The sequence below is a fragment of the Microtus pennsylvanicus genome, chromosome X (genome assembly GCF_037038515.1).
Source record: "Microtus pennsylvanicus isolate mMicPen1 chromosome X, mMicPen1.hap1, whole genome shotgun sequence".
Classification (NCBI taxonomy): domain Eukaryota; kingdom Metazoa; phylum Chordata; class Mammalia; order Rodentia; family Cricetidae; genus Microtus; species Microtus pennsylvanicus.
This window is the reverse complement of record NC_134601.1, coordinates 5,081,661-5,109,390: the sequence shown is the minus strand read 5'-3', so window position 1 is coordinate 5,109,390 and position 27,730 is coordinate 5,081,661. Positions and strand designations below refer to the sequence as shown.

At 42.8% G+C, this 27,730-nt stretch overlaps 1 pseudogene; it reads right to left on the bottom strand.

Moving 5' to 3' along the window:
* The window catches only part of LOC142841649 (transmembrane 9 superfamily member 2-like), a 146,716-nt pseudogene that overhangs the window by 71,477 nt on the left and 47,509 nt on the right, over positions 1 to 27,730 (bottom strand).

Below are 27,730 nucleotides of genomic sequence, written 5' to 3'. Positions count from 1 at the left end.
AAAACATCATTATTCACTAAAAACTCCCACATGAACCTTTTTCCTATCATAAAATCAAGCAACAACGCTAAAAGTGTTTTTAACATATATGCTACATTTACCTATCATAATCATAAGGTAGTACAGTTTCCACTGAGTACAATCTATTAGCATACACTTGTATCGATGACTAAAAAAAGGAAAAGAACGTTTATTAGTAATACAATGGGCTAGTCTTTCCAAAACACAAAACTAAACAACTAAGAGGTAATCTGGCCTATTGCTGGTAACTGCTTACAACTGTAGGGCTAGAAATTCCCCCTGAAGTTGGTCATGGCCATGCTACTCTATCACAGCAATAGGAGCCCCAACTAAGACAACTGGATTCTCTAGATGAATGAAATTAGTTTCTTTTGTGGGGAGGAGTTTGAAACAGGGTCTCTGTAGCCCTTGCTGTCCTGGAACTCACTTTGTAGACCAGGCTGGCCTTGAACTCACATAGATTTGCCTACCTTTGCCCCCCCCATGCCCGCCAAGTGTTAGGATTAAAGGCATAAACCACCAAACCCAGCTTCCACCACTGTTTCTTGGATTTTCAAAGCAAAGTTTCTCTCTGTAGCTTTGGAGCCACAGTGTCCTGGAACTTGCTCTATAGATCAAGCTGTCCTCAAACTCATAGAGTTTCACCTGTCTCTGCCTCCCAAGTGCTGGGATTAAAGGCATGTACCACTACCACCCGGCTTCATACTTAACTTTAAAAGCAATTATAAAACCCTTTCAGAATGTGATAAAAAAACACATACTCATCAAATTCTGACTAGCTTTTTAAAACATTTTAAATTTTATTATTTTACATATATGCATGTTTTACCTGCTTGTATGTCTGTGTACCACCTGCATTCAGTACCCAAGGAGGCCAGAAGAGGGAGTTTAGAGTCCCCTAAAACTTGAGTTATTAAGAATAAAACCAGAGAGAAAAATGAAATTGAAATAAAAAAAGAAAGTGGTAAAGAAACAAGTCAAAGGGGGAAAAATGAAAGGTCATGGAAAAGGAAGAAAGAAAATGCAATATAAATAGAGAAGGGGTGTAGGAGCCAACCATGATAAGCTAAATAGAAACAGACCACTCAAAGGAAGTTCTTTCAACCATTATCACCTTGCTGTAGGGCCCACAGGGCTACCCTTCCTCCAGGGGTTCATCTTGAGGACAGTTTCTGGCCAAACAATCTTGTTGCAGTTTCTAGCTAAACATCCTGTTTGTTCCTGTGCTCCCTCTGCCCCCATTGGTGCTCAGTTTAGGGGTTTTGTTTACTCTTGAGCCTGGAAATTTCCCACCTGCCTGGGGCGGAGGGGGGGGGGAACTCTCCATTGTACAGCAGCTAGGTATATAAGGGGTTTTTTTAAGCTTTAATAAAGGGCATTCGGCATTCTCTCCTCACAAATGGCCCATGTCTCTTATGTGTTTCTTTAATCTCCAGGCTCTTGCCCGGCTTTCGAACTGTACGGGTAGAGAGTAATGCAGGTGTTACAACCTGCCAGAGTAGAACTCAGCCATTGATAAGTTTAATGGAGGCCTGAGTCTCAGTAGTTTCCCCTGAAGCAATACCTGGTCGCAGGAAGAACCACAAACTGAGATTACCTGAGCACCACCCAAGAACAGACCATCCAAAGGAAATGCCTAAAGTTCCAACCGTTGTAGATAGGATCACCTGCCAGTACACATTCACAAGGACACCCGTAAACAAATGTCAGCCAATCAGGGGTCCTGAACCTTAGAAACCCCTCACCCCCCCACCTTTGCTACTATAAAAACCAAACTCTATCTGAGCTTGGGGATCTTCGGTTATTCTAATACATTGGACATGTGGAGAGACCGAGTTTGCAAACTTGTATAAAATAAAGACTCCTTGCTTTTACATACAGGACTGGGTCTCCTAGTCAGTTTTTGGGGTACTTTGCGGATCTGGACATAACAGGGGAAAAGAAGGAAATAAAGGACAGAGGAAGAATAGCAGTAGAAAGATACAAAGAAAATAGGAAAGGAAGGAGAACTGTGGTTGGGATGTAAAATGGAATTTAAACAAACAAACAAGACAGGAAAGGAAAGGAAAAGAAGAAGAAAGGGGAGAAGCCATAAGAGAAGGGCAGTGGAAGTGCACACCTTTACTCCCAGCACTCACTCGGGAGGCAGAGGCTGGAGGATCTCTGTGAGTTTGGGGCCAGCCTGGTCTACAAAGTGAGTTGCAGGACGAAGGCTACACAGAGAAACTTTGTGTAGACAAAAAGAGGAGGGTGGAGGTAAAGAATGAAAAAGGATGAAAGAAGGAAGGCAGAGGGTGTAAGAGGTGATGAGAGGGAAGGTGAAAGAAAAATGGAAAAGGAAAGGAGCGAGGAAGGGAAGGGGGAAGAAGGGAGGCAGAGGGTATGGGAGGAGGATGAAAGGTGAAAGGAAGGAAGTGTGATGGAGGGGAAGGAAGAAAGGAAACAAAAGAATTAGAGAAGACAGCAATGGGAGAAAAAAGAAAGAAAGGGAAAAAAAGAAGAATGGAAAGAAGGAAAATGAACAGAAAAAAGAAAAATACAGAAGCAAAAAGACAGAGAAATAGATAAAATGAGAGAGCCAAAGAGAAAAGGGACAGATAAAACAAAATGGAAAGGAAACGTGAGAAAGACAAAACAAAAACTGAAAAAGAAGGAGGAATAAAGACGGGAAAGAAAAATGAAAGTGAGAAAAAAGGCTCAAGAGGCCAGAGTACACCTTTTTTTATTGGTTTTTACTGAGCTCTACATTTTTCTCTGCTCCCCTCCCTGCCTCTCCCCTCCCCCTTCAGCCCTCCCCCAAGGTCCCTATGCTCCTAATTTACTCCGGAGATCTCAGAGTACACCTTTACTCTCATCACTTGGAAGATAGATAGAGAAGGATCAGAGTCCAACATTATCCTTGACTATACTGCAAGTTCTAAGTCAGCCTGGAAGACATGAGACCCTGGCTCAGACAAAGACAACATGATGAAAGTTTCAAAGAAGAAAAAAGGACAAAGAGTAAGAAGGACAAAGAAACACGAAGACAGAAATAAAAAGACATTGGCTAAGGTAAAAAAAAAATGAAGAAGCTAAAAAGGGTGAAACGGAGAAGCAAAACAGCACGACAGAGAAAGAAGAAAAAGAGGTAAAGGGGGAGGAAAATGGACAGAAAGAAAAGGGTGAGAGGAAAAATGAAAGGATCGAATGAGAAACTGAAATACAGTGGAAGAGAAGGAAAAGACAAAAAAATAGAACAGAAGACCCAATGAGAGAAGAGGAGAAAGAAGAAACTGAGAATGAGTGATACAGGGGAAATGATAAAGAAGAGGCTCTGTGGGAAACAGAGAGGGAAAGAAAACGAGGGAGTGAGTGGAACCACGGGAGGAAATGGAAAGAAGAATAAAAAAAGAGCCAGAAACAATAAAGAAAGCACAAAAAGAATAAAGGTGAGTGAAAAAAAAGGAAACAGAAGGAGGCCATTGAAAATGAGAAGTGGAGCAAAGAAAATGAGACAGGAAAGGCTAAAAAAGAAAACAGTAGGAGAAAAGGGAAAAAATGAAAGAGGGGGAAGGGGAGAGGGAGGGGTAAAAAAACAAGAAGGAAGATAAAGTATGGGGGAGGGAACCTGGAGGGCTATACCTCATGCCACGATATAAAATAACCTACAAGCTCTGTTTTTAAAAGAAGAAAGGTGCACAAAGTTGAGCTAATCACAGTGGTTAAACATTCAAAAGAGTCGGGCAGTGGGCAGTGGTCTGTAAGCCCAGTGCTCAGGAGGCAGAGGAAGTCAGATCTCTGAGTTTGAAGTCAGCCTGATCTACAAAGTGAGCAAGCCCTGTCTGGACAAACCAAAGTAAGTAATAATAATGATGATGATAATAAAATAAAAAGAAGCACGAGTCCAGTGCTGGGGCATACCCTATAATTTCAGCATACGGGAGGCAGAGGCAAATGGATTTTGAGGCTAATGCCAGGCTCTGTTAAACAAGGGAAACTGTTTTTAAACAAACAAATGGGACATGCATTGTCATACGCTGCAATCCCAACATCTACAGGCTTGAAACACTAGGATGGTAAGCTATTGTTGGAAATCAGCCTGTGCCACTTACCAAAACCAGATTCCCCCTCTCTGCCACTTAAAAAAAAAAGATCGCCAATTCAAGGCCTCAAGGTCAGTCTGCTGCTGTGAGACCTTACAAAAAAAAAAGCAAACAAATAAATAAATAAACAGGGCTGGAGAGATGGCTCAGAAATTAAAGCACTTGGCTCCTCTTCCAGAGGTTCTGAGTTCAGTCCCAGCATCCACATGGTAGCTCACAGTCATCTATAAAGAGATCTGGTGCCCTCTTCTGTCGAGAAGGCATACATGCAGGCAGAACACTATGTACATAATAAATAAATATTTATAAAAAACAAAACCCACGGTGAAGGAAACTAAGACTCAGATCACCGTGGAGATGGCGGATGCCACTCTAGGCTACAGGAGACCAAGTCTCCAAAATTGAAAAAAAAATAAGTTGAGCACAGAGGTGCACGTCTGTGAAGTACAAACTTGCAAAGTTGCCGAGTTCAAGGCTAACCTGGACTACAAGTTCAGATCCTGACCGAAAAAGCACTTGGGACACGAGGGTGGGGATGGGAGAAAAAGGATGACAAGGACAAAGCAATCCCAGTTCCATTTCCTGAAAACTGACTAAATGCCCCACGTGGCAAATTCAGTACTATCAGCCTATAGAAGTAGACAACTAATGAGTGTTATAAATTTTGAAGGGCCTGGGAGGCCAGAGGGAGCAACCAAGGATCAGAACAGAAAAAGTGTAAGCCCAGGAGTGAGAGGAGCAGAAAGACAAGACAGGAGGGGAGTGGTGAGTGGGAGGGGAAGAAAAAGGAGAAGCTGAGGGAGGAGAGCTGGCTTGGGGCCAGAGGTGGAAGAGGGAGAGGAGGTGATGGGGGGGGGTGGATGCCTTGGAAGGAGAGAGTGGAATAGGTCGCTGGGCAACAGACAGAGAATGGAGGCAGAGTCAGCCAAGGAGCCTCAGGGGAGCCCATAGTTCCTGGAGCTCACAGGCAGGGCTGGGCACCACCAAGGGAAGGCTAAGGCCGGGGCTGGGGAACTGGTGGAGATGTTGCGAGGACTAAACCCAGGAAGAAATATGGCGCCATGCCAAGATGGTGTACCTGAAATGGAACAGCCCTTTGACCTCGCTGGGGCCTTTCCCCTCAGGGCTTTTCCCTCCCCAGCTCCTCATCTGACAGTGGGAGTTGGGATGGTCCTCCTCACAGTAGGTGATGGGAACAAGTAGAAAGCCTCACAAGTGGCAACCAAGAGGCACATCCACAGCAACCACCTTAGCCCAGGGAGGGCAAGGAAAAGCTTGGTGGCCAAATGGAAACCACCAGCATCTTAAGGATGAGAGATGAGATGGGAACTACTAGCCCGTTGTAATGCAAACTATCCACCAACAAGTGGGCAGGACGAGAACTTTCCAGAAGAACTGTTAGAGGGTCTTGCTAGCCAGTGGCTTAAGACCCTGTTGCTAGGACTCCCAGCAGTGAGTCAGTGAGCAGGCAAAGAGCGCATGCCTGTGTATCCTGTATTCTTTGTACATTGCCCAGAGAGAGGCCCAACTTTCCTGCCATTTTAGCCACGTGTCAGTGGCGTGGCTATGAGGTGTCAATGAGGAGGTGTGAGGTTGGGGAGGGTAGACCAGCTCAGTGGTTTCAACCTCTAGTCTCACTTCTGAGGTATTTTCTAAGACTAAACTAATCCCAGGGAAATGGATCAATGAGTGAGTAAAGGTGTTTCCTTCAAGCCTGAGGACTGGAGTTTGATGCCCACAACCAATAGTGGAAGAAGAGATCTAACTCCCCCTACAAGTACTCCTCGGACCCCTGTAAGTTGGCCTTCCCATGACACATGTTCCCCACCCAAACAAATAAATAAATGTAATTAAAATGTAAAAAAAATACTCTTGATAGTATTACCATAGCTCCCCCATCTTTTCTGTCAGCTGAGCTTACAGAGATGTGTTGGGGGGGAGGTGGGGCTGTGTTTGAGAATTTCAGGGCAATGTGGTCCAAGCATAGATGCACACTCTTAACCCCAGGACTCTGATGACTGAGGCAGGTGGATTTCTGTGAGTTTGAAGCACCACCCTAAACTCCGTAGCTAATTCCAGGCCACCCAGGACTACACAATAAAACCATGTCTCAAAAATGTGGGGAGGAAACTGTCAATCAAATGCTTTGATTTTAAACAGCTTTCTTTGTTATGAGGCAATAACTAAAGCAATGTACGATTTTTAAATTTTGTTTCGTCAAACTGATTTTTACCTATTATTTTTAAATAAGGCTTACAGAATTGGGGGGCAGTAATTTTATTTTATTTGAGACTGAGTATCACTCTGTATCTATGGCTGGCCTGTGACTTGCTACGTAGACCACCATGGCTTTGAACTCACAGACATCAGCCTTCCCCTGCCTTCCAATGAACTCACAGAGACCTGCCTTCCTCTGCTTCCTGAAAGCAAGTATTAAAGGCATGTGTCACTGGAGCCCTGCCTCCAAAGTTCGTTCTTTCTTTTTTTCTTCCTTCTTTCCTTCCTTCTTTCCTTCTTTATTTTCTCTCTCTCCCTCCCCCCCCTCTCTCTCTTCCTTCCTTCCTTGTTTTTTAAAAGACATTATCTTATTATATAGCCCTGGTTAGCCTGGAACTCACCTTGTAGACCAGCCTATTGTCAATTTCACAGAAATCTACCTGTCCCTGGTCAAACAGAAGGCCTAAATATTTTTCTTGGTTTTGAGAAAAAGGCTCACTAAGTTGCCCAGGCTGGCCTTGAACTTACCCTGTAGCTTATGTAGACATTGAAATTACGGTCCCCTTGCCTCAGCCACCTAACTTGGATTACAAGTCTGTGCAATCTGCCCTGGTTTATATTGTAAAATAGGAACTGTTTTCTTTTTTATTTCTTTTTTAGTTTAAGTCATGTTGTCACTAGGTGGAACAGGCCGACTTGAAACAGAGATGCACCTGGAATTAAAGGCATGCACCTCTGTATAGAGCTTCATTTTTTAAATCTATGTGTCTTTGTGTTTCTTTTTCTTGCCTTGCTGAACTAGCTAGAATTTCCAACAGAATATTGAACAGAAATGCAAAGAATGGATTTCTTGACCTTCTTTCCCACATTCTTGGGGCCTGGGATACCTCACTCAGGATAGTGTTTTCTATTTCCATCCATTTGCATGCAAAATTCGAGAAGTCATTGTTTTTTACCGCAGCGTAGTACTCTAGTGTGTATATATTCCATACTTTCTTCATCCATTCTTCCATTGAAGGGCATCTAGGTTGTTTCCAGGTTCTGGCTATTACAAATAATACTGCTATGAACATAGTTGAACAAATGTTTTTGACATGTGATAGAGCATCTCTTGGGTAAATTCCCAAGAGTGGTATTGCTGGGTCCAGGGGTAGGTTGATCCCGAATTTCCGGAGAAACCGAAACACTGACTTCCACAGTGGTTGCACAAGATTGCATTCCCACCAGCAATGGATGAGGGTACCCCTTCCTCCACAGCCTCTCCAGCAAAGGCTATCCTTGGTGTTTTTGACTTTAGCCAATCTTACAGGTGTAAGATGATATCTCAAAGTTGTTTTGATTTGCATTTCCCTGATCGCTAAGGAGGTTGAGCATGACCTTAAGTGTCTTTTGGTCATTTGAACTTCTTCTGTTGAGAATTCTCTGTTCAGTTCAGCGCCCCATTTTTTAATTGGGTTAATTAGCATTTTAAAGTCTAGTTTCTTGAGTTCTCTATATATTTTGGAGATCAGACCTTTGTCTGTTGCGGGGTTGGTGAAGATCTTCTCCCAGTCAGTAGGTTGCCTTTGTGTCTTAGTGACAGTGTCCTTTGCTTTACAGAAGCTTCTCAGTTTTAGTAGGTCCCATTTATTCAATGTTGCCCTTAATGTCTGTGCTTCTGGGGTTATACCTAAGAAGCGATCGCCTGTGCCCATCTGTTGTAGGGTATTGCCCACTTTCTCTTCTATCAGATTCAGTGTTTTCGGCTGATATTGAGGTCTTTAATCCATTTGGACTTGAGTTTTGTGCACGGTGATAGATATGGGTCTATTTTCATTCTTCTACAGGTTGACATCCAGTTGTGCCAGCACCATTTGTTGAAGATGCTTTCTTTCTTCCAATGTAAACTTTTAGCTCCTTTATCGAAAATGAGGTGTTCATAGGTTTGTGGGATAAAGTCCGGGTCTTCTATACGATTCCATTGGTCGACTTCTCTGTTTTTATGCCAGTACCACCCTGTTTTCATTACTGTAGCTCGGTAATAGAGTTTGAAATCAGGGATGGTAATGCCTCCAGAAGATCCTTTATTGTATAGGATTGTTTTGGCTATCCTGGGTTTTTTGTTTTTCCATATAAAGTTGATTATTGTCCTCTCCAGATCTGTGAAGAATTTTGATGGGATCTTGATGGGGATTGCATTGAATCTATAAATTGCCTTTGGTAGAATTGCCATTTTTACTATGTTGATCCTCCCAATCCAAGAGCAAGGGATGTCCATCCATTTTTTGGTATCCTCTTCAATTTCTTTCTTCAATGCCTTAAAGTTCTTGTCAAATAGATCTTTCACTTCCTTGGTTAGATTTACCCCAAGATATTTATGCTGTTTGTGGCTATCGTGAATGGAGAAGCTTCTCTGATTTCCCTCTCTGCTTCCATATCCTTTGAGTATAGGAGGGCGACTGATTTTTTGGAGTTGATCTTGTATCCTGCCACATTACTAAAGCTGTTTATCAGCTGTAAAAGTTCTTTGGTGGAATTTTGGGGGTCGCTTATGTACTCTATCATATCATCTGCGAATAACGAAAGTTTAACTTCTTCATTTCCAATTAGAATCCCCTTGATCCCATTATGCTGTCTTATTGCTATTGCTAGAACTTCCAGCACTATATTGAAGAGGTATGGCGAAAGTGGGCAGCCTTGTCGTGTTCCTGAGTTAAGCGGGATGGCTTTGAGTTTCTCTCCATTTAATTTGATGTTAGCTGTCGGCTTGCTGTATATAGCTTTTATTATATTTAGGTATGACCCTTGTATCCCTAATCTCTCCAAGACTTTTAACATAAATGGATGTTGAATTTTGTCAAATGCTTTTTCAGCATCTAATGAAATGATCATATGGTTTTTTTCTTTCAGTTTATTTATATGATGGATTACATTGATAGATTTTCGTATGTTGAACCAGCCCTGCATCTCAGGAATGAAGCCTACTTGATCATAATGGATAATTTTTCGGATGTGTTCTTGGATTCGGTTTGCCAGTATTTTGTTGAGGATTTTTGCGTCGATATTCATGAGTGAGATCGGCCTGTAATTCTCTTTCCTGGTTGAGTCTTTGTGTGGTTTTGGTATCAGAGTAACTGTAGCTTCATAAAAGGAATTTGGTAATGACCCTTCTGTTTCTATATTGTGGAATACATTGAGGAGTATAGGTATTAGGTCTTCTTGGAAGTTCTGGTAGAATTCCGCATTGAAACCATCTGGCCCTGGGCTTTTTTTGGTAGGGAGGTTTTTGATAACAGCTTCTAGTTCTTCGCGACTGACAGGTCTGTTTAGCTTGTTCACCTGGTCCTGATTTAATTTTGGTAAATCGTATTTATCTAAGAAAGTGTCCATTTCTTTTACATTTTCCAGTTTAGTGGCATACAAGCTTTTGTAGTAAGATCTAATGACTCTCTGAATTTCCTCTGTGTTTGTGGTTATGTCCCCCTTTTCATTTCTGATCTTATTAATTTGCAAATTTTCTCTCTGCCATTTGATTAGTTTGGATAGGGGTTTGTCAATCTTGTTGATTTTTTCCAGGAACCAGCTTCTTGATTCATTGATTCTTTGGATTGTTTTTTGTGTTTCTATTTTGTTGATTTCAGCCCTCAGTTTGATTATTTCCAGTCTTCTACTCCTCCTAGGTGAGTCTGCTTCTTTTTTTTCTAGAGCTTTCAGGTGGGCTGTTAAGTCTCCAATATGTGCTTTCTCTGTTTTCTTTAAGTGGGCACTTAGTGCTATGAACTTTCCTCTCAGGACTGCTTTCATAGTGTCCCATAAGTTCGAGTATGTTGTTTCTTTATTTTCATTGAATTCAAGGAAGACTTTAATTTCTTTCTTTATTTCCTCCTTAATCCAGGTATGGTTCAGTAGTTGACTGTTCAGTTTCCATGAGTTTGTAGGCTTTCTGGGGGTAGCATTGTTGTTGAATTCTAACTTTAATCCATGGTGGTCTGATAAGACACAGGTGGTTAGTAATATTTTTTTGTAGTTGTGTAAGTTAGCTTTGTTACCAAGTATGTGGTCAATTTTCGAGAAGGTTCCATGAGCTGCAGAGAAAAAGGTATATTCTTTCCTATTTGGGTGGAATATTCTATAGATGTCTGTTAAGTCCATTTGCTTCATTACCTCCATTAATTCTCTAATTTCTCTGTTAGGTTTCTGTCTGATTGACCTGTCCATTGGTGAAAGAGGAGTGTTGAAGTCTCCTACTATTAGTGTGTGCGGTTTGATGGCTGCCTTGAATTTTAGCAATGTTTCTTTTACATACGTGGGTGCTTTTATATTAGGGGCATAGATGTTCAGGATTGAGATTTCTTCCTGATGAATTTTTCCTGTTATGAGTATAAAATGTCCCTCTCCATCTCTTTTGATTGATTTAAGTTTGAAGTCAACTTTGTTAGAAATTAGTATGGCCACACCTGCTTGTTTCTTAGGTCCATTTGCTTGATAAGCCTTTTCCCAGCCCTTTACTCTGAGTAGGTGCCTGTCTTTGTGGCTGAGGTGTGTTTCTTGTAGACAGCAGAATGTTGGATCCTGTTTTCGTATCCAGTCTCTTAGCCTGTGCCTTTTTATAGGTGAGTTGAGTCCATTGACATTAAGTGATATTAATGACCAGTGGTTGTTAACTCCGGTCACTTTTTAAGTAGTAGGGTTTGTGTGTTTCCCTTCTTTGAGTTGCGCTGGTGAAGGGTCTCTAGATGTCTGAGTTATTGAGGTCTTTGTTGGACTCCTTGGTTAGTGATTTTCCTTCTATTATTTTCTGTAAGGCTGGATTTGTGGCTACGTATTGCTTAAATTTGTTTTTATCCTGGAAAATTTTGTTTTCTCCATTTATGGTGAACGAAAGCTTGGCTGGATATAGTAGTCTGGGCTTGCATCCATGGTCTCTTAGTTTTTGCAGTACATCTATCCAGGACCTTCTGGCTTTCATGGTTTCCATAGAGAAGTCAGGTGTAAGTCTGATAGGTTTACCTTTATAAGTAAGTTGGCCTTTTTCCTTTGCGGCTCTTAATATTCTTTCTTTATTCTGTATATTTTGTGTTTTGATTATTATATGGCGAGGGGATGTTTTTTTTTGATCCAGCCTATTTGGGGTTCTGTATGCCTCTTGAACCTTCATAGGTACATCCTTCTTCAGGTTGGGAAAGTTTTCTTCTATAATTTTGTTAAGTATATTTTCTGGACCATTGAGCTGCACTTCTTCTCCTTCTTCTACTCCAATTATTCTTAGGTTTGGTCTTTTTATTGTGTCCCATATTTCCTGAATGTTTTGTGATGAGAGTTTGTTGGACTTGCTGTTTTCTTTGATCAGTGCGTTTATTTTCTCTATGTTATCCTCAGACTCTGAGATTCTTTCTTCTATCTCTTGTATTCTGCTGGTTATGCTTGTTTCTGTAGTCTCTATTCGTTTACCTAGATTTTCCATGTCCAGCCGGCCCTCTGTTTGTGTTTTCTTCTTTGCCTCCATTTCATTTTTCAAATCATGAACTGTTTCCATTATCTGCTTGATTGTTTTTCCTTGCTTTCCTAGGGTATCATTCACTGATTTACTCAATTCCTCGAACTTTCTGTTATACTTCTCATCCATTTCTATAAGGGCGTTTTTTATATGCTGTTTAAGGGTGTCAATCACTGTCATGAAGTCAGTTTTTTCTCCTTCTTCATGATTAAGGTGTTCATGTCCTCCTGTTGTGAGGTCGCTGGCTTCTGGTGGTTTCGTGTTGTTCTTCAGATTGTTGGGTGAATTCTTGCATTGGCGTCTCCCCATCTCTTCCTTCCAATATTCTCCTATGGATCTTCTTTTACAGGATCAGGTCTTCTTGCCAACTGATGTACCTTCCAAGTGATGTCACTCCCCCGTGATGTTTCTCCTGGAGTCCAGTTCCGATCTCCTTGCTGCTTGGTTAGCTTGCAAACAAAGGCCCACCCTGCTTGCTGCAGGCAGGTTATGGAGACAAAGGAGCTACCACCTTCCCCTTTGCACTCACCTTCGGGTTCAGTCCCAGCGCCCAGGCAGGCTGAACAGGGAGGCACTCTGCTCCAAGAAGGGAGGGATGGAGGGAGACAGGGGGTAGGGGGATCTGGATGTAAGCTGGATGGGATAGGAAGAGAGAGGAGGTACCGGGCAGTGTAGCCCTGTAGGTTGATCAGGAAGTGTAGGCGGGCTGTTCCCGGGTGCCGCAGCACTCACTCACCACAATGATGTCTCACTAGGTGCCCTGATCGAAACTCCTTGCTGCTTGGTTCGCTCGCAGACAAAGGGCCCACCCTGCTTGCTGCAGGCGGGCTATGGGGACAAAGAAGCCCCCGAGCTCCCCTTTACCCTACGCTTGGGGTGAGGACCCAGCGCCCAAGCAGGCAGAGCAGGGAGGCTCTCTGCCACCAGGGAAGGGAGGGGGGAGAGAAACAGAGGGTGGGGGGATCTAGATGTAAGCTGGATGGGATAGGAAGAGAGAGGAGGTACCGGGCAGTGTAGCCCTGTAGGTTGATCAGGAAGTGTAGGCGGGCTGTTCCCGGGTGCCGCAGCACTCACTCACCACAATGATGTCTCACTAGGTGCCCTGATCGAAACTCCGTGCTGCTTGGTTCGCTTGCAGGCAAAGGGCCCACCCTGCTTGCTGCAGGCGGGCTATGGGGACAAAGAAGCCCCCGAGCTCCCCTTTACCCTACGCTTGGGGTTAGGACCCAGCGCCCAAGCAGGCAGAGCCCAGAGGCTCTCTGCCACCAGGGAAGGGAGGGGGGAGAGAAACAGAGGGTGGGGGGATCTGGATGTAAGCTGGATGGGATAGGAAGAGAGAGGAGGTACCGGGCAGTGTAGCCCTGTAGGTTGATCAGGAAGTGTAGGCGGGCTGTTCCCGGGTGCCGCAGCACTCACTCACCACAATGATGTCTCACTAGGTGCCCTGATGTAACTCCGTGCTGCTTGGTTCGCTGGCAGACAAAGGGCCCACCCTGCTTGCCGCAGGCGGGCTATGGGGACAAAGAAGCCCCCGAGCTCCCCTTTACCCTATGCTTGGGGTTAGGACCCAGCGCCCAAGCAGGCAGAGCAGGGAGGCTCTCTGCCACCAGGGAAGGGAGGGGGGAGAGAAACAGAAGGTGGGGGGATCTGGATGTAAGCTGGATGGGATAGGAAGAGAGAGGAGGTACCGGGCAGTGTAGCCCTGTAGGTTGATCAGGAAGTGTAGGCGGGCTGTTCCCGGGTGCCGCAGCACTCACTCACCACAATGATGTCTCACTAGGTGCCCTGATCGAAACTCTGTGCTGCTTGGTTCGCTCGCAGACAAAGGGCCCACCCTGCTTGCTGCAGGCGGGCTATGGGGACAAAGAAGCCCCCGAGCTCCCCTTTACCCTACGCTTGGGGTTAGGACCCAGCGCCCAAGCAGGCAGAGCCCAGAGGCTCTCTGCCACCAGGGAAGGGAGGGGGGAGAGAAACAGAGGGTGGGGGGATCTGGATGTAAGCTGGATGGGATAGGAAGAGAGAGGAGGTACCGGGCAGTGTAGCCCTGTAGGTTGATCAGGAAGTGTAGGCCATATATATATATTATTGAAAAAAGTTTCCACCTCCTCCCCGCCTCCCATATCCCTCCCCCTCCCCCCACTCCTCTCTCCTTTCCCCCTCCCCCCTCTTTTCTTCCCCTCCCTCTCCAGTCCTAAGAGCAGTCAGGGTTCCCTGCCCTGAGAGAAGTCCAAGGTCCTCCACCCTCCATCCAGGTCTAGGAAGGTGAGCATCCAAACATGCTAGGCTCCCACACAGCCAGTACATGAAGTAGGATCAAAACCCAGTGCCATTGTCCTTGGCTTCTCATCAGCCCTCATTGTCCACCATGTTCAGAGAGTCCGTTTTTACTCCATGCTTTTTCATTCCCAGTCCAGCTGCCTTGGTGAGCTCCCAATAGATCAGTCCCACTGTCTCAGTGGGTGGGTGCACCCCTCGTATTCCTGACTTCCTTGCTCATGTTCTCCCTCCTTCTGCTCCTCATTTGGACCTTGGGAGCTCAGTCCCGTGCTCCAATGTGGGTCTCTGTCTCTATCTCCATCCATCGCCAGATGGAGTTTCTATGGTAATATGCAAGTATGGTTATAGGAAGATTCGAAGATGAGCCCCAGGGACCTGCATACTTCTCCCATCCTCGAAACTGTGATCCTCTCGCCTCCACATCCTGAGTTCTTGGAATACAGGCACTTGGGAAGGGGGCACTATAACAAATTATCCATTGTCTTATATGAATTTTCTAGGGTTCATTTTTCCCAATGCAAGGTGGTAATATCTCCAGTTTATGCGAGGGGAAGAAAACATAATTGGTGCTAGGCTACCCAGCTTTATATTAAAATGTGGGGCTACTCAGTCATGGCACATGCCAGTCATCCCAGCAGGAGGCAGGAAGTTCAGAAAGTCAGGGCTAGCCTGAGCTAGACAGCAAATTTGAGGAAAGTCTGGGCTACATGAGACTGTATAAAAAATAGTCAAAGGAAAAAACTTAATGCTAATAAGGATAGTGACAAATAAAGAAAAAAGAGGAGACTAGAAAGAAGGTCTGGCACTTAATATGGCTATCAAATGTAACGGTAGAAAGGGGAAGTGAAGTGCATGGCAGTGCAAAAATAACCTAGTGTGAGGTGAAATTTCAATCTACATCAATTGAGAATGTTTCAAAAATAACGAAAAAAGTTGCATGAAACCTTTGAATCTCGAGGGAAGATACTGTGATGATACTTGTGGTGGTTTGAATGAGAATGGTCCCCATAGGCTCACGTATTTGACTACTTAACCCCAGTTGGTGGAACTGTTCACAAGGATTAGGAGATGTGGCCCTGTTGGAGAAAATGTGTCACTGGGAATGGCTGGGCATTGAGCTCCCAACCACCCTCCATTCCCAGTTAGTTGTCTCCACCAGCAGCCCTCTCTTCTTTCTCTCTGACTTGCCATTGTTATCTTGGGATGTGAGCTCCAGCTACTGCTCCGTTGCCATGCCTCATGCCTGCCTACCGCCATGTTCTTTGCCAGATGCTCACACTCTAGCGATCTTGGAACCATGAGCTCTAATTACATGTTTTCTTTTATACATTGCCTTGGTCAAGGTATTTTGTCATGTCAATAGAAAAGTAACCAAGGGGCTGGAGAGATGGCTCAGTGGTTAAGAGTATTGCCTGCTCTTCCAAAGATTATGAGTTCATTTCCCGGCAACCACATGGTGGCTCACAACCATCTGTAACGAGGTCTGCTGTCCTCTTCTGGTCTGCAAACACACACAGATTGAATATTGTATACATAATAAATAAATATTTTTAAAAAAAGAAAAGTAACCAAGACAATACTTAAAGAAATTAAAACATGGAGCTTGAGAAATTGCTCAGCAGTTCAGGGCACTGGCTACTCTTCCAGAGGACATGGGTTCAGTTCCTAGCACAAACAGCTCACGACCTATCTAACTGCAATTCCAGGAGATTCAATGCCTCTTCTAGCTCCATAGGCACCGTATACACAGTCGGTACTCACACATGCATGCAGACAGAACATCTATACTCCTAAAAGATAGAAAATAAAGTGTGATATTTGTGATATGTGGTGATCACAAACAAGGGTGTTCTGGTCATATGAAAGAAAACACAAATATATTAGGGCAATGTCTAGATCTTAAACAGTTAATTTTCTAAGTTTCTAACCATAGGATCCAACAGTTTCTTATGTACACACCACTTTCAAGTATTGCAACAAAGAAATGCTGTGATGCGTAGAATCAAGCTATGTTTAAGTCACGTTCTTAGATCAGTACCATAAAAGGTACATGTGTGCCATAGGAGAACAAGCACCACCTCCAGAGGAACACTGTATCTTTCATAGTGTGCTGATTGTGCCTGACCAGATTACCTCTAGGGTTCCCAGCCTTGCCTTTTCCTTCCCATTCTCTCCAAATCTAATTATGGTTCTTCTAAATGGATTAACTCATTTTGGATCACGGTTTGCTCCTCTTTAGAGCACTCTACTGACCAGGCCTTGGGGTACAAGCATGTAAGGCCAGCTACTCAGGAAGCTGATACAGGAGGATAGAAAAAAAATCAAGGTTTTCCTGAGCTATAGAGGAGATTTGAAGAAGCCCAGACAACTCAGACCTTGTATCAAAAGGAGAAAATATAAAAAAGGAGCTGGAAAGAGAAACCATCGATAGAATAATTGGCTAGCATAGGTAAAGCCCTAGATTTGATTTTTTGTACTGCAAATAATAATAGTAATAATGATAATGATAATGATAATAATAATAATAATAATGGAGGTGAGGCTGACTGGAGAAATAGCTTTGTCAGTAAAGAGCTTGCCTTGTAAACATGAGGGCCTGAAATGGATCAATGGATTTCCGGAACCCACATGAAAAAGCTGGCCATGGTGGCTTGTAACCACAGTGCTGGTGCAGCTGGGACGACAGGCAGAATCCTGAGCCATTTCCTAGCCAGCTCTAGCTTACTCCATGAGCTCCAGACCAGTGAGAGATACCCTCTCAAGATACTATTAGGATGCAGCAGAGTGTGGTGGTACATGCATTTAATCCCAGTGCTGGGAAGACAGAGGTGGGCAGATCTCTGTGAGTTCCAAGGCAGCCAGCACTACACGCTGAGGCGGTGTTTCAATAACAACAAGAATAATGAGGATGGCATAATGAACCAGAGGCCTTAAGGGCTAGTTTACATTGAGACAACATGGCACCAATAAAGACATACAATGAGTTAGCTAATATATGACAGACATTGGACGTCCTGGGACAAAAACCAAACAGTAAAGTAGTCTGTTATATAACTGGTTTTGGCAGAATGCCACTTTTGTGTGATTTTGTGTGAATGGAGTATTGAGGCCAGAGGCCTGAGCTTTTGTGTTCACCTTTACCAGCCTGAATCTGTGTGTCTGTCTTTAGGCCTGTGTGCCACCTGCCTGTGTGTGGCCATGTATGCCAGTGTGTGCCTGGGAGCCTGCTGACAGCTGCCACCTTAGAGCCATTGTCTAGAAAGACTAAAATATGTCTTATCTGCCTGTGAGTCCTAGCAACCTCTTCAACCTCCCAGTCTCCCACGATTCTCCTCTTTTCCTAGCACTGGGGCATAAGCCTCATACCCGACATAGTTGGCAGGATGCAACTGTGGGGCAAAAAAAAAAAAAGGAAAATAAAAGAGAAAGACAAGAGAAGAGAAGAACTGAAGCTCTGCAACTCCAGGAAAATCTTCTCCTGCTAAGACACTGCCTAAAGAGGAGTCAGCAAAGATGGAGGAAGTAAAGTCAATGGCTGTTTTAACTGTTTAAAGAAGGTTATGAGGATACTTTGTGGTGAGAAACTGAGGCGTGTGAAAGAAAGAAACTGAAAGGTCAGTTTCGTTTATGATTTGGAGAATGATCTCATTAACATATATATATACACATATACATGCACAAACACACACACATATATAGTGTATATATAGTATATATATAATATTACAGTCATAGTCTGGGTGGTCTATCCCCTGCATCTGTGAGACCAGGGTGATGTGGGATGTATATGTGTTGCTTCTATTGGTTGTTAAATAAAGTTGCTTTGGTCAATGGCTTAGCAGAGTAAAGCCAGTTGGAAAATCCAAAGATGAGAGAGAGAGAGAGAGAGAGAGAGAGAGAGAGAAGGCCGAGTCAACAAGACACCATGTAACTGCTGAAGGAGAAAGATGCCAGAATATTACCAGTAAGCCACAGCCTCATGGTGATACGTAGATTCATAAAAATGGATTAATTTAAGATGCAAGAGGTAGCTAGGACTATGCCATTAGCTGAGGGTTGTAATTAATAGAGTTTCTGTTTGAATATTCAGATCTGGAGGGCCAGGAAACAAAAGTGCAATCTCCATCTACACCAGGGGGCAGATAGTATCCTACTGAGAGGGGAGGAGTGGAGACGTTGCCTTCTATCACCACCGAGTTCTCTTTAAGGCGGTGCCTGTAGGTCACGAACCCACAGACTCAGAATCAATGTCTACTGTGTCCCTCCAGGGCTAAGTATATCCTAGGGATGGAGCTAAAATGCCTGGCTAAGGAGGATCCTGGACAACCAGAGGTGTTATGTTTATTCATTATTCATTAATCTTCCACTAATATACAGAGTGTTAACCATTGTTGACGCTGCAACTTACTATACTTTAGTTCATGGAAATCTAACCTGTTTTCTCTGGCCATCTACATATGTAGGCAAATAATGTGGTCATAAGGTTAAGTCAAATCCAGTGACTGTCATTTGCTCCCAGGCTATATATATATATATTCTCTTAAGCTGAATATGCCCTAGGGGCAGCAAGTCTCTAAGCAACCACCCAGGAGTTCTAACTGCAAGTGAAGAATGTGAAACCATTGGAGAAAGTCCACCCTTCTCCTCCCCCAAGGACTGAGGACACCAAGAGGAGAGGTGGGATCCACAAGCCCCTGTTGCCTGCAGGCTATGGCAGTATAGTTTGGGCAACACATAGGCCTACACTGCCCCCGTGTGGTCAAGTGTAGAAACCAGGACAATGATGCCAGTTGTCTAAAAGGGGTGGAATGTAGGGAGCAGAATGTCTTAAGGGCAAGCTTGTGTTTAGACAACATGGCACCAATTAGGATAACCAATATGAGTCAGTAAATATATGGATGTCACAGGATGTCTTAGAACCCCAGAGTAAATAGTAATATACTATGTATTTGATTTTGGCAGAATGTCACTTTTGTGTGATTGTATATAAACACATCCTTGAGACCAGAGGTCTGAACTTTTGTCTCCACCCTCAACAGCCTGCTTCTATATGACTGTCTTTAGGCCTGTGTACCACCCACCTGTGTGTGGCCATGTATGCCAGTGTGTGCCTGGGAGCCTGCTGACAGCTGCCACCTTAGAGCCATTGTCTAGAAAGACTAAAATATGTCTTATCTGCCTGTGAGTCCTAGCAACCTCTTCAACCTCCCAATCTCTCATGACCCTCTTTTGTTCCTGCAGCGGAGCACAGATGTCACAGACAGATCCTCTGGTTGACCTCTGGCCTCCGCCCACATGCATGCACATATACATGTGTACCCAAGCACACACAGAAAAAGAGAAACACAGAAAAGAGCTATGGATATAGCTTATTGGTAGAAGACTTAAATGTGTGAGATCCTAGGGTCAATCGCTAATACAGCATAGATAAATAAATAATGTGTATACATACAGATATACATACATCTATGAATTAATTACTGAATAGATGATGTAATGTGGAATCTTGAAACTTAAAAAGACATTAATTAAAAACTGGTGAAACCCAAATAAATCCTGTCTTTTTCTTAGTAGTATTATACTAATAGTGATTTTGTAGCTTGGTCAAGTACCATGGTTATGTAAGATGGACATATTAGTAGAATTTGGGTAAAGAGAATACAAAACCACTCTGAACTATTTTGTATTTGTAACTAAGCCTCCTTGATATTTTTTTATTTGTTTTGGGACAGGGTCTCACTGTATAGCTCTGGCTGGCCTGCAACTCACTATGTAATATAGGCTGGCCTGTAACTCACTATGTAATTAATATAGGCTGGCCTCAAACTCAGAATTATGCCTGCTTCTGCTTCCTGAGTGTTGAGATTAAAGGCGTGCATCACCACACCTGGCTTTTTTTTTTTTTTTGAAACATAGTCTCATTGTGTAATACTGGTGGCCTAGAACTCTTAGACCTATGTAAACCAGACTGGCCTCAACCTTCTGGCAATACTTCTGCCTCTATTTTCACACATTTTATAAAATAAAAGCATTGAAGTTTTATAAAGTACAAGCATTGAAACTGTGTTGCTGACACTGATGTTTAAGGTCAATGTAAACTTGAGGAAGTTCCTCAAAACCTGCAGGACAGTTTCTTCATCTGTTAGTGAGAATATTCATAAAGTAGGTATGGAATACTCCTCAAACTCTTATAAGGTAAACTTTGTTGACAACCAGAAAAGTATTAGACATTCTATAATCATTAGGCACTAGCATAAGGAATTTAGGTGACCAGGGTCTAACCCTTGGAAAGGTTGCTGGGACCCTGACATCTTCCTCTTCTCACTGCACTTCTTGGTGGCACTGAAGTGAGCAGCTTTATGTTCTCTACCATCGTTGCCTCCACACTGGCCCCAAAACAACAAAAGCAATCAACCAGGGACTGAAATTTTTAAAAGTGAGCCAAAATCAGACCTTTCTTTACACAGAGCTTCCCTTGAGCGTTTAGGAAGACAGGAAGATTTATTTTAGCAATTGATTCTCTCAGTGGTAGAGACCTGGAATACCCAATGTCTGCCTTCTGCAATCTTTTGAGCTAGGAAAGCTAGTTATAGCATTCCATCAAACATCTACAGAAAATTCCACCCAAACACAAAAGAATATACCTTCTTCTCAGCACCTCATGGAACCTTTTCTAAAATTGACCACATACTTGGTACCAAAGTAAACCTCAACAATACAAAAAACAAATGGAATAACCCCCTGTATTTTATCTGATCACCATGGTTTAAACTTAGAATTTTAAAACAACTCTAATTTCAGAAAGCCTACAAACTCATGGTAATTGAACAGTTCTCAACTGAGCAACGCCTAGGTTGAGGAAGAAATAAGAAAAAAAGTAAAGACTTCCTAGAATTCAATGAAAATGAAGACACAACATACCAAAACCTATGGGACACTATGAAAGCAGTGCTAAGAGGAAAGTTATAGCACTAAGTGCCGATAAAAAGAAAGTGCAAAAATCTCACACTAGTGACTTAACAGAACACCTGAAAGCTCTAGAATAAAAAGAAGCAGACTTACACAGGAGGAGTAGACAACAGGAAATAGTAAATTGAAACAAAGAAAATAAAAATAATCAATGGAACAAAGAGCTGGTTCTTTGAGAAAATCAATAAGATAGACAAACCCTTATCCAAACTAATCAAAAGGCAGAGAGAGGATATCCAAACTAACAAAATCATAAATGAAAATGGGGACATAAAAACAGACACCAAGGAAATCCAGAGAATCATTAGGTAATACTACAAAAACCTCTACTCCACAAAATTGGAAAATGTAAAAAAAAAATGGACAATTTCCTGGATAGGTACCATGTACCAAAATTAAATCAAGACCATGTAAACAATTTAAATAAACCTATAACCTGCAAGGAAAAAGAAGCAGGCATCAAAAGCCTCCCAACGGGGAAAAATAAAGCCTGGGGCTAGATGGTTTTAGTGCAAAGTTCTAGCAGAACTTCAAAGAAGAGCTAATACCTATACTCCTCAAAGTGTTCCACAAAATAGAAACAGAAGGAACATTACCAAACTCTTTTTCTGAGGCTACAGTTACCAATAGTGAAACCATACAAAGACTCAACCAAGAAAGAGAAATTACAGACCAAGCTCACTCATAAACATAGATGCAAAAATATTCAAGAAAACACTGGCAAACCGAATCCAAGAACACATTAAAAAAAATCACCCACTATGATCAAGTCAGCTTCATCCCAGAGATGCAAGGATAGCTTAACAGATGAAAATCCATCAATGTAATCCACCATATAAATATATAAATAAACTAAAAGAAAAAAAACCATGTGATCATCTCATTAGAAGCTGACAAAACACTCAACAAAATTGAACAGACATTCATGATAAAGGTCTTGGAGAGATCACGGATACAAGGAACATATCTAAACATAATAAAAGCAATATACAGCAAACCAACAGCCAACATCAAATTAAATGGAGAGAACTCAAAGCAATTCCACTAAAATCAGGAACAAGACAAGGCTGTCCACTTTCTGCATTTCTCTTCAATATAGTTCTTGAAGCTCTAACTAGAGTGGTAACACAACAAAAGGAGATCAAGGGGATTCAAATAAGAAAGGAAGTAGCTAAACTTTCACTATTTAAAGATGATATGATAGCTTACATAAGTGACCCCCAAAACTCTAACAGGGACTCCTACAACTGACAAATTCCTTCAGTAATGTGGAATGATACATGATCAACTCAAAAAAAAATAAGTAGGCCTCCTACTGATCAGAGAAACATTACCTTTCACAATAGCCACAAATAACATAAAATATCTCTGGGTAGTGCTAACCAAAGAAGTGAAAGACCTATTCAACAAAAACTTTAAGTCTTTGAAGAAAAAAATTGAAAAAGATACCAGAAAATGGCCCTTCCCTCTTCAGGGCACTGGGGCCTAATCCCAAGAGCAACCTAGCAGGTGGGAGCTCCTTTGTTTCAATAGCTTGCCTGCAGCAAGCAAGGTAGGCGCTTTGTTTACTAGCTACCCAACCAGCACAGAGATCTGATCTCGGCACCCGGAGAGCCATCACTGGAGCACCAGTGCTTGAAGTTCTAGCAATAGCAATATGACAACATGAGGGGATCAAGGGGATTCGAATTGGGAAGGAAGAGGTTAAACTTTCGTTATTTGCAGATGATATGATAGTGTACATAAGCGACCCCAAAAACCCCACCAAAGAACTTTTACAGCTGATAAATACCTTTAGTAATGTGGCAGGATACAAGATCAACTCCAAAAAAATCAGTCGCTCTCTTATACACAAAGGATATGGAAGCAGAGAGGGAAATCAGAGAAGCTTCACCTTTCACAATAGCCACAAACAGCATAAAATATCTTGGGGTAACTCTAACCAAGGAAGTGAAAGATCTATATGACAAGAACTTTAAGGCATTGAAGAAAGAAATTGAAGAGGATACCAGAAAATCTAAGGACCTCCCTTGCTCTTGGATTGGGAGGTTCAACATAGTAAAAATGGCAATTCTACCAAAGGTAATTTATAGATTCAATGCAATTCCCATCAAGGTCCCATCAAAATTCTTCACAGATCTTGAGAGGACAATAATCAACTTTATATGGAAAAACAAAAAACCCAGGATAGCCAGAACAATCTTATACAATAAAGGATCTTCTGGAGGCATTACCATCCCTGACTTCAAACTCTATTACAGAGCTACAGTAATGAAAACAGCTGGGTATTGGCATAAAAACAGAGAAGTTGACCAATGGAATTGTATAGAAGACCAGGATTTTAACCCACAAACCTATGAACACCTCATTTTTAATAAAGGAGCTAAAATTATACAATGGAAGAAAGAAAGCATCTTCAACAAATGGTGCTGGCACAACTGGATGTCAACCTGTAGAAGAATGAAAATAGACACATATCTATCACCATGCACAAAACTCAAGTCCAAATGGATCAAAGACCTCAATATCAGTCAGAACACATTGAACTTGATAGAAGAGAAAGTGGGAAGTACCCTACAACAGATGGGCACAGGAGATGGCTTCCTATGTATAACCCCAGAAGCACAGACATTAAAGGCAACACTGAATAAATGCGACCTAATAAAACTGAGAAGCTTCTGTAAAGCAAAGGACACTGTCACCAAGACAAAAAGGCAACCTACTGACTGGGAGAAGATCTTCACCAACCTCGCAATTGACAAAGGTCTGATCTCCAAAATATATAGAGAACTCAAGAAACTAGACTTTAAAATGCTAATTAACCCAATTAAAAAATGGGGCACTGAAGGGCAGTGGTGGCGCACGCCTTTAATCCCAGCACTCGGGAGGCAGAGGCAGGCGGATCTCTGTGAGTTCGAGACCAGCCTGGTCTACAGCGCTAGTTCCAGGACAGGCTCCAAAGCCACAGAGAAACCCTGTCTCGAAAAATCCAAAAAAAAAAAAAACAAAAACAAAAATGGGGCACTGAACTGAACAGAGAATTCTCAACAGAAGAAGTTCAAATGGCCAAAAGACACTTAAGGTCATGTTCAACCTCCTTAGCGATCAAAAAAATGCAAATCAAAACAACTTTGAGATACCATCTTACACCTGTCAGAATGGCTAAAATCAAAAACACCAATGATAACCTTTGCTGGAGAGGTTGTGGAGAAAGGGGTACCCTCATCCATTGCTGGTGGGAATGAAAACTTGTGCAACCACTTTGGAAATCAGTGTGGCGGTTTCTCAGGAAATTCAGGATCAACCTACCCCTGGATCCAGCAATACCACTCTTGGAAATATACCCAAGAGATGCCCTATCATATGACAAAAGCATTTGTTCAACTATGTTCATATCAGCATTATTTGTAATAGCCAGAACCTGGAAACAACCTAGATACCCTTCAATGGAAGAATGGATGAAGAAAGTGTGGAATATATACACATTAGAGTACTATGCTGCAGTAAAAAACAATGACTTCTTGAATTTTGCATGCAAATGGATGGAAATAGAAAACACTATTCTGAGTGAGATAACCCAGACCCAAAAAGATGAACATGGGATGTACTCACTCATAATTGGCTTCTAGCCATAAATAAAGGTCACGGAGTCTATAATTGGTGATCCTAAAGAAGCTAAATAAGAAGGTGAACCCAAGGAAAAACATATAGTTATCCTCCTGGCTATGGGAAGTAGACAAAATTGCCAGGCAAAAAATTGGGATCTTGGGGGTGGGGTGGGATGGGGATAAGGGGAGATGGGGAGAGAAAAGGGAGAAGGGGAGGATGGGGGTAACTTGGGGAAACAGGAAGATTGGGATAAAGGAAGGTTGGATAGGGGAGCAGGGAAGCACAAATCTTAGTTAGGGGAGCCACCTTAGGGTTGGCAAGAGACTTGAACCTAGAGTGGCTCCCAGGAGCCCAAGGCGATGTCCCCAGTTAGTTTCCTGGGCAGCTGAGGATAGGGAACCTGAAATGACACTATCCTATAGCAATACTGACGAATATCTTGCATATCACCATAGAATCTTCATCTGGTTATGGATGGAGATAGAGACAGAGACCCACACTGGAGCACCGGACTGAGCTCCCAAGGTCCCAATGAGGAGCAGCAGGAGGGAGAACATAAGCAAGGAAGTCAGGACCACGAGGGGTGCACCCACCCACTGAGACAGTGGGGCTGATCTATTGGGATCTCACCAAGGCCAGCTAGACTGTGACTGAAAAAGCATGGGATAAAACTGGACTCTCTGAACATGGCGAACAATAAGAGCTGATGAGAAGCCAAGGACAATGGCACGGGGTTTTGATCCTACTTAATGTGCTGGCTTTGTGGGAGCCTAGCCAGTTTGGATGTTCACCTGCCTAGACATGGACGGAGGGGGAAGAACCCTGGACTTTCCACAGGGCAGGGAACCCTGACTGCTTTTTGGACTGGAGAGGGAGGGGGAGAGGAGTGGGGGGAAGGGGGAGAAGGGTGGGAGGAGGGGAAGGGAAATGGGAGGCTGGGAGGAGGCGAAAAATTTTCTTTTCCTTTTCTCATTAAAAAATTTAAAAAAAAAAGATACCAGAAAATGGAAAGATCTCCCATGCTCTTGGATAGGTAGGCTCAACATGATGAAATTGGCAATCCTAACAATAGCAATCTATAGATTCAATGCAATACCCATCAAAATCCCAACACAATTCTTCACAGAACTTGAAAGACTCAACTTCATATGGAAAAACAATAAACCCAAGATAGCCAAAACAATCCTATACAATAAAGAAGCTTCTAGAGGCATCACCATTTCTGGCATCAAGCTCTATTATAGAAAGTAATTTAAACAGCTTGGTAGTGGCATAAAAACAAACAGGTTGACCAATGGAATCGAATCAAAGATCTGGACATTAATCACACACCTAATTTTTGACAAAGAAGCTAAAAGTATATAATGGAAGAAAGAAAGCATCTTCAACAAATGGTGCTGGCATAACTGGATGTCAACCTGTAGAAGAATGAAAATAGATCCATATCTATCACCATGCACAAAACTCAAGTCCAAATGGATTAAAGACCTCAATATCAATCCAGCCAAACTGAATCTCATAGAAGAGAAAGTGGGAAGAAGCCTTCAATGCATGGGCACAGGAGAGCACTTCCTAAATACAACACCAGTAGTATAGACACTGAGAGCAACAATAAATAAATGGGACCTCCTAAAACTGAGAAGCTTCTATAAAGCAAAGGACACAGTCAATAAGAAAAAAAAGCAGCCTACTGAATGGGAAAAGATCTTCACCAATCCCACATCAGAGAACTAATCTCCAAAATATACAAAGAACTCAAGAAATTAGATATAAAAATTCCAGTAATCCAAATTTAAAAAATGGAGTATAGAACTGAACTGAGAATTCTCAACAAAAGAATTTCAAATGGTGGGGAGCAGAAGCCAGGATCAAATCCAGTCCTGGAAGCCAATCCAGTCCTGGGACACTGGCAGATCAGGATTGAGATACCAACCTGACTCAGAGTCAGCGATCTATAACAGAACCAGAGTGGGACAGAACAAGATACCTAGGAAAAAGAGTGAACAAGCACCACTGGCAGCAGAAGCCAGGAGCAAATGCAGTCCCAGAAGCCAACCCAGACCAGGGACACTGGCAGATCAGGACTGAGCCAGTGACTAGATCCAGAGTCAGTGATCTCCACCAGAAAAGGTTCAACTCCAAATCAGGGACTTCTGGAGGAGGTCCTAGACTCTGACCCAAATCCACCAGGGTGTTGGCTTAGGCCTACTCCCTTGAAGGTCCTGGATTTACATCCAGACCCTCAGCAGTCTCTGGCTCTGGCTCACTTGTTCAGCGGTTACTCCCTTGTACTTGTTCCGGTGGAGATCTTTGACTCTGGATCTCATTGCTGGCTCAATCCTGATCCACCTGTCGATTTGATTTTTCTGTAACTGCCTGTTCTCTAGGATTATGTGGTATACCTGTAATATGTTTTATAATAAGCAAAAAAAACCTGTTTTATATTTTTAGAGACATATGCTGGAACATCGTCTGATTTTATTTGTACAGGTATATCTTAAGTTGGGAGCATAGATGGGAGCAGAGACCCCGGTCCCTCGCATCCATGCCAGCTCCCAGGCCTGAGAGTTGTATTGGTTTGGACTCCAAATCCCAGCATGCCATGTCCTGACCACTCCCAGCAGCAGTCAAACTGGCAAGACCTGGCTTGGCTGAGGTGAGATATGTTTGTTTTGGGACACCTAGCATTCAATTTCCACAGCCCTGTTGGGCCTAAGAGCTATTTTAGTGGATGCTAAATATGCTTGATTGGGCATAGACTTTAAAATGGGCACTTGCAGTTCAAAGCCAGATCCACTGTCTCCCCTGGGATGCCTCTTACAAAATTTTTTTAATTGGGTTGGTCTGACACAATCTGTCCCGAACAGCTTGTTTCCCTTTGCACTAAGATTTGGCCTCAATATGATCTTGACAATGGGATACGTTGGCCACCAGAAGGAAGTCTTGAGCTTACTGTCCTCCAGGACCTAGAAAGTTTTTGTCACCATAAGGACAAATGGGCAGAGCTTACATATGTCCAAGGTTTTTGGGCTCTGTGCTCCCACCCTCCCCTTAGGAGCCAGTGTCTCACAACACCAAT